An 8,639-nucleotide genomic window follows, 5' to 3' on the forward strand; every position below is an offset into this window, starting at 1 on the left:
CTTGTATTAAAATAATTTCTGACTCAAAGAGGGTTAAATTGTGCTCAAGAAAGCGCTTCTTGTTAGGCGCATTTAGTCTCCTAATATTCCAGGTTGTTAACCTCATTGCTCTGTGGGAAGGAACTTCCCCTTCCCAATTTTTACTACCTCTTGTATCTTTTTTTTATTCCTTTTTTTTCTTGTAGCAACTCTTAAGTTCAGTCAGTGATTTTCTCCCTCAATTTTTGGATTGTTTTCCACATCTCGGTGTCTCTATACCTTCCATGTTTATAGCTATGCCCATTTTATCAATATGTCCATTTGCATTTTGAATCCTGTTTTCATTTGAGTCATCTTCTACATGCTTTCCTTCTTCTCTTAGTTTTTGTAATATCTGTTCACTAGTGTCAATTTTCTCATTCATTTTTTCTTCCATTTGTTCTTTTATATTTTTATTCATGTTTTCCTTTATATTTTCTTGATTTTGTTCAAGTACAGCTTGTATTCCAAACTCCTCCCCTAATTGAATTGAATCTATCTCATTCCTTTCTATGTTATCTATATCCCTATTATTGACTAGCTTCCCTAATCTTACTCATAAAAGTCTCTACCTCAATTAGTATGAGCTACCCGGTGTGTTCCTTTTGTGTTGTATTATTATTTTCAAATGGATCATTTCCATTTAATGGAGTTTTCCATAATTTACTTTCTATGGCTCCATTTTCCAGTTGTATTCCTAGATATTTATAGGGGAAAGAGTCTTTTATGTATCCCATTAGACTGCAGATACTTCTTTCCATATCAAGATGTGTATTTAGATTATAAAAAAAGTCTGATTTTTCAGCATTTACCACTTGCCCTAATGTTGTTGTATATGTTTTTATTATTTGTTTAAAATTTTGTGCTTCTTGCATTGTAGTTTCTCTTGGAAGAATGGTATCGGTTGTGAATTGTTGATGAGCAATATTAGGTAACTCTTTGATTTTTGTAATTCCTTTTATTTTCATCTTTGCCTAAGACTTTTTAATTGCTCAATCAAAAGCCTCGGCCATTATGATGAGTACGAAAGGTGAAATTGGATCACCTTGTCTTATCCCTCTTGATATAGTAAAACATCCTTTGAGAGTGCCATTAATGAGAAGCAAGATTTTGGAAGTTGCAATACAGTTGAAAATAATCTTTATCAATTGGCGTGAAAACCCAAAGATTTCTAAAGTTTTACATAGAAATCTCTAGTCCAGTTTATCATATGCTTTTTGTATATGTAGTTTTATTAGCATGCAGGCTTCCTTGTTGATTTGAGTGAAATGTACAATTTCATGGTTTATAATAATTCCATCAAGGATTGATCTACTTGGTACAAAGTGTATTTGTTCTTCTAATGTTAATTTTGGTAAAATAGTTTTAAGTCTATTAGCTAATGCTTTAGACAGAATTGTATATATTGTATTGCACAATGTTATTAGTTGTAAATCCCTAGGTTCCTCATGATTAGATTTCTTAGGGGTTAAAGCAAAAAATGTATTATTGATCTCAATTAAGAGAGATCATGAATTTCTAGTGGCTTTGATGGCTTTCCATAAGTCATTCATAAGATATCCCAACATTTTTTAAAGAAAAAGGTTTGAAAGCCATCAAAGCTCGAAAATTTATTCGGATTTAGGCTGAAAAGAGCTTCTTTAATTTTTTTCTAATGAGAATGCCTTATTTAAAAATTTATTATCCTCTTTAGATATTGTGCTTTTCATTATGTTTTCAGTTGTTAAATTCAAACTTTCGAAGTTATTAAGGATATCTTTGTAATATTTACGAATACTTATGTTATTTGGGTTGGGTTTTTCATCATATTTCCTTCGTTGTCCTTAAATCTTGTTATTCTATTGATATTCTTGTTATCAATAGTGTTGTTATGGAAAAATTTTGTATTTCAATCACCTTCTGATAACCAGGTGTCTGGTGATTTTTGTTTCCAATATATTTCTTCTTTTACTAATAAGGTTTCTTGTTTTGCAAGTAATTCATTTTCTCTTATATATTTTCCATTATCTATTCTATTTTTATTACTTCTTAATTGATCTTTTTTAGTTCATCTTCATTATCCAATTTCTCTTTAAAATTATTGTTAAACTAATTTTTGTTCCACTCTAATATGTTTTCTTTTAATAGCTTCAATTTAGATACAAAATAGAACATCTTGGACCCTTCAAATTTGCCTTTTTTCTACCATTACTTTATGTTTTTTTATGAAATTGTTATCTAGAAACCACATTTTCTCACATTTGAAAGGATTTCTTGAGGGTTTTTGTTGTTCTTTTATCTCTAGTCTGACTAGGAAATGATTTGATCCAATGTTAGGTAAGATTGTAGAAGATTAGCATAATTGAATGTACTTAGATCTTCTTTGAATACGAATTTGTCCAACCTTTCTGCTATGTGACAAAAACCCAACTTTCTATTATTCTGTCTATATAACCCATTAGTCAGTGGGATATCTATTAGGTTTTCCCTCATGAGCCATTCTTATAAAAAATTCATCACCTGTGTTATTATTTGTGGTCCTCTATATTTATCCTCCAAGTTTAAAAGGGCATTAAAATCCCCTCTAAACAAAATGTATTTGTATGATTGTTTTCCATAAAGTTGTTGATTTCATTCCATAATGTTCTCTTACCTTTTGTTGGGGTTGGTCCATATATATTGAATACCATCCTACTAAAATCTATCTTTCCAGGGTCTTGGACTATGTCAATGCCTTTTAAAGCCCCTGTAGATTCTACTATATCATATTTCCAGAATCCAAGTTTCTTACTTAGATAATCTCACTCATCTTTGTTTAACTTAGTTTCTTGTATTAAAATAATTTATGACTCAAAGAGGGTTAAATTGTGCTCAAGAAAGCACTTCATGTTAGAGGCATTTAGTCCCCTAACATTCCATGTTGTTAACCTCATTGCTTTATGGGAGGGAACTTCCCCTTCCCAACTTTTAGTACATCTTGTATCTTTTTTTATTCCTTATTTTTCTTGTAGCAGCTCTAACTTCAGCAAGCGACTTTCTCCCTCAATTTTTGGATTGTTTTCCACATCTCGGTGTCTCTATACCTTGCATGTTTAGAGCTATGCCCAGTTTATCAATATGTCCATTTGCATTTTGAATATTGTTTGCATTTGAGTCATCTTCTACATCATTTCCATCTTCTCTCAATTATTGTAATATATGTCCACTAGTGTCAATTTTCTCATTCTTTTTTACTTCCATTTGTTCTTTTATATTTTCATTCATGTTTTCCTTTATATTTTCCTGATTTTGTTCAAGTAGAGCTTGTATTCCAAACTCCTCCATAATTGAATTGAATCTATCTCATTCATTTCTATGTTATCTATATCCCTATTATTGACTAGCTTCCCTGAGCTTACTCATAAAAGTCTCTAACTCAATCGGTATGAGCTTCCCAGTGTGTTCCTTATGTGTTGTATTATTATTTACAAATGGATCATTTCTATCTAATGGGGTTTTGAAATGTCCCTTTTCTGATTTGATATGGTATTTCACACCTCTAATCAGATTTTCAAAAATCAAACAACTGCTATCACAAAGATCCACCAAATTTCTCAAGAAACCCCAAATCGGGTATGTTGAAAATAGTGCTAAAAGCTTCACAACTTCACAAATTATTAATGAATCTGAAAATGGAAATTTTTACAGAAATTTCAGCAGCATAACAGCCTACAAATTGACATTTCCAGATCCGTATAGCCTTTACACAATAGCTTGAAAATGTAGGACCAAAACTATGCTCATCGGGCTCCCGAAATAGCACAAAATATGCCCGGAAACACCACAAGAACACTAATAATCTATCTCAGAAGTTTAATCACGTCCCAATATATATATTCAGATCTATTTTAACAGCTTAAAGTATAAAATACAGCAGCAACCAAAACTGATATGAAATACTCAACCGAAAACACCAAACTCTTACAAAAATACACCCGGAAACTCACAAATCTGCACTGTTCAGCACAAAGGCAAACTCTGTATGAGCATGCACATGGAATGGCTTCAAACTCCCGTCCTTAGCCTTCCTGGAAACCTTCAAACTCCTGTTCTTGGGTCTCCCTGGAAACCTGCAAACTCCCGTTCTTGGGTCTCCTTCTCCACAGGTTTGGCAGCCTCTGAAGAATAACAAAGAATGAGTGAAAATCAAGTCTGGAATCCCTCCCAAAATGCCTCCAAACCTCTTTAAAAAGGGAATAACTGTAACTCACGTCCAAGAGAGGTTAATGAAACATATTTTAATAATAATTATCATTTATTAGTCCAACGGTTTCCAAAGATTAACTCCCTTTTTCCGAAACTTCACTTTCTTGGGCCTGCTTGTCTTAGCAAAGATTTTTTTTTTTTTATTATTTGAAAAGGGGACATGACAGGTTTGCCATAATTTATAGGATTTCTTTTTAAGATCTTTTGCTCTTTTCCTAATGTTAATATTCTCCCATTGTTTTGATGTTGTAGGAGGAATTGGGTTGCTTCTTATCTCAATATTGTTTCTTATCTCAATATTGTTTATAAGTATTTTTGCATTCTGTATGCCTTTTAACTCATTACCTCTTTTATAAGGAATTAATTCAAAAATTTCCATCTATTTCTTTCCCTAGTCTAGATTGACTCTATGATCTTTGTCAAGCCTTTCCTCTATTAATGGAACCTTGGTGTTTCCTTTATGCTTTTCCATGTTTTATGTTTCTGCATACTCACTTGCATTCCCTAAATCACACCTTTGTTTTTATTCAGTTGAAACATTATCTTCCTTTTTAATTGTATTTATCTAAAGCTCCCTTTCTATTATGTATGTAGTAGAGTTATCATCTTTACATGTTGCCTCGTTACTCTTTTTAGAGGTGGATTTTTTATTCGTGTCCACTTCTTGTGATTTAATTTCCATATGGCCCTTTTCCTTATCTAAGTTGGTTAAAATTTCCTTATTAAACCCTTCCCTTGATAATGAATGTTTTGTCTTCTCCTTATTTCATTTTCCTTCACTCTCACTTATATTTTCTTTACCATACCTCCTTTGCACTCCTGATGAGGCATTCTCATTCTTATATGTTCTATTTGTCTCTAGTTCTAGGTCTAGTGTCTAAATAATGTTACTTTCAGCTCTACGTATATGAATCTTTGTTGCTTATGTATATTGATGTTCTTTGCAGGCTTCATCCTATAGAACTAATTGGTTACATTAATCATTTTCGACAAGTAATATTTCATGTACCAATTTTCTATATCTGGTCAACTTTTCCTTGGTATCTTCAATATATAAGTTATTACACCTACATTGCTTGCATTGATAGAGCATATTAATATTTTCCTCAACTTCATTGATTTTATTTAGTTCATAATCCACTTTATCTTGATTGATATCTATGTTATCCCCTTGATCTATGTTCCTAACTTGGTATCTTCTTGGGGAGGAGTTAAATTGTTGTTGGGGCACCCTTTGTTGTCCAAATCCTCTTCTACAATTTCCCCTTCTTCACTCTCCTTATTCGACATGCAGATCATACTTTCCAAGCAATCCCTTTGTTTGCTAGTATTGATCTAATTTGAGGAATCTATTGTTGGTATATGTAGATGATCCATAGACTTATTTGGTTGCTCGATAATCTTGTTCCTAGTCTACTTAGTAAGCCTTGGGAATATCATCCTTAAGTCTGAGCTTTTATCCATGTATTTGAAACTTTATGTTTTTGTACCTCTTTGTTTCAGTTTCTAGAAGAACAATTTCATTTATGTGTTTGTCATATTTTGCACAATTCAAGTTATAGATAGATCTATTGGTTATAATCTTAATTTGTTTGAATTCTTGTTGTTTGAACTTTAAATTAATTAGAAGTTTGATTTCATTAGAAGTTTTATAGTTAGCTTCAATGCCTAAGAATTCGCCAATAGATGATTCTATTTGTTTCAAAGTCTAAAAGTTCATAAGCTCTAATGGTGTTTCTTTAATCACAACCGAGGAAGGCATAATTAAATTTTTTTCTAGATCTTCACTAAAGTTGGACATCCATTAAAGAAAATTGCACTATAGCCTTTATAAAAACATATTGGCCTAGAAAGAAGACTATCTTTGATGTCTTTATTCTTACAATGTAAATAAATTGGATCGTTAGAAAGGAGACATATACTTGTTCACCACAAAATTCCTACAACTATTTGAACAATTTTGGATCCTTTGCTTTAGGTCCATTCCAAAAGACAAAGACTCAATCCATCGATTTTCACTAAACTTATTGCTTATAATTAATGTATTTTTGCTATTGCCATTGTCCTCAGTAATGTTCCTTTCATCCAATTAGGGTTTTGCCACTACTTTTCTATCTATTCTATCAATTGGCAAATTAAAAGAAGGGTTTTTGCCTATGAGATGAGATCCATTATCGGGTTTAATGAGAGGCTTGGGAATTGGATGGCTATAGAGCTGGTTCTTAGAGCCTAGGGTTTCCTTATATAACAAGTTGCAACTAGAATTGAGATGGCTAGTGTTAGGTGGAATTTTTGCTTTTTAATATCAAGAACTTTCCTATCCCTATAGCCTAGGGGAACCCTATTATGCTCTGAAATGTTATACATGGGTATCTTACTTACAAGCTTGGCTATAGGTTTACTAGAGCCATCTCATCTACGATTCTTTCTATTTTTTACAATTATCCATTCCTTGTCATGTTCCTTATTTGGATAGATTTTGCCAAATTTTAAGATTCGCTCTTTATGATGTGTGTACTTTAGTTTAACCTACCTCCACTAGATTTGTCTTTGTACTTTTGGAATGCTATCTATTTCAAATATTTTATTTTGGCAAAAAAAGAGTTCCTACCTTCCACTATTATCTAACTTTTTTGTGTTATGTGAACAGTTGGATGTGAACTGCAACCTCTCCCTAGGGCTTTTCTAAATCCTCCAATTTGATTATGAGATTTTTGCTGAAGTGTCGAATGTGTTTTTAATGGGGAGTAAATTGTTTACTATGTACTTCGCTTTTGCAAAATAGCCTCGAACTTTGTGATCAGCTACTAATATACCAAATTTGTTTGCAAAACCAATTTTTTACTGAATTTTTATTTGACTTACATTAAAAATTAATTATAATTTAATTTATTCACATTAAACTCTATTTTAAAAATAAATATTATTAAAAATCTATCAAGCACAAAAGAATGCAAATGCTAGTTTTACATTGTTTGAGAGACAAGGTTTATCTTAATTAGTTTTTGAAATTTGAAATTAAAATTACATTTTTTTTCTTAAAGTTTATTTTTCACATTTGAACTTCTTATTTATTTTTATTTTTATTTATATGCATATATTACAAATTAAGATTTAAAAAATATTTATCTAAAGGAGATTCTATTGTGTGTTGCTAGCTTAGATTTTATACTAAAAATTTATACATATCTAAGTCAGAAACACATAACAGAAATCTAAAGGATTGTAAATATCTGAAATTATTGGAATGAGATTTAAATTCTTTGAAATAGAAAACATTTTATTGTTTTTAGTGACCTAAAAAAAGGTTTTATGTCAATAAAACCTTCTAAACCTCCGTTGATTACTTATTAAATTATTATAATTTAACAACCTTCCTCTATCGATTACTTATAATTAATTTTTTTAATAATGTAGAGTTAAAAGCATCACACTTCTATTCATTTCTAACATAACTTTCCCTGTTTCTCATTTTTATCATCTGATGCATAAACTTAAAACTACACACAATCCTATTACGATGATAGGATTCATTTCAGACAAGCCTAACACCATATGCCCCTCTCCTTATCCTTCCAATTCGTCCATTATATCTCTTTAAAATAAGTACATGCTAAGGCTACATTCCTAAACTAAATATTTACCTCAGTTGTTTCAAACCATCTTTATTTTTGCAAAGTATATCATGATTGGATCTCGTAATGGCTAGATTTTTATGTTCAAAAGGCATTACAATAGTCAGACCTTCAGGAAACTTCATTTGATAGTCAAAATGATTAAAATCGATGATTGCTTAAAAATGGGATTTTAAATATGCAGCTGAATTGATACTCCCTGAATCGCCTCTGCTTTCAATTCCATAGCTAACAACTCTTCACGAATTAACAGAATAGCACAGCTTGATCGCTCAAATCTGCACACTATCAATTCTCTAAATAAAGTGAATGTATTCTCGAAATTATTTTCTCGGTATAATTGTGTTATTGGAGAAATTGCTGTTATTTGCTGTTGTGTTGTGTACAATCGAGTCAAAACACCTATCGTCAACAATCCATTGTATATGTCAAAACGAAATAACAATCGATTATAGTAAAAACCCATTCATAGCAAGAGTTTTATGTTGCCATAGTATCCATAATCTGAAAATAAGCTATCATTTTAGAATGATGGGAAGAATGATTACATAATGAATTGTCTCATCGTGTTGTTTCAATACAAGAGAAGAACATTGATGGGAGGTCAGGAGTAGAAGAAGGAGAACATGAAGATAAATAACAAATGAAATAACTAAATAAGCAATTAAATGTTTGAATAGGGTAACAAAATGTAGCTCAACAGACCAGCCGCAATTTGAAGGATCTCAATACACTGAAGGAAGAGCCAAGGGCTGAACAGCT

The sequence above is a fragment of the Cupressus sempervirens genome, chromosome 6, assembly GCF_028749045.1.
Source record: "Cupressus sempervirens isolate cs-2001-9-10 chromosome 6, ASM2874904v1, whole genome shotgun sequence".
Lineage (NCBI taxonomy): Eukaryota > Viridiplantae > Streptophyta > Pinopsida > Cupressales > Cupressaceae > Cupressus > Cupressus sempervirens.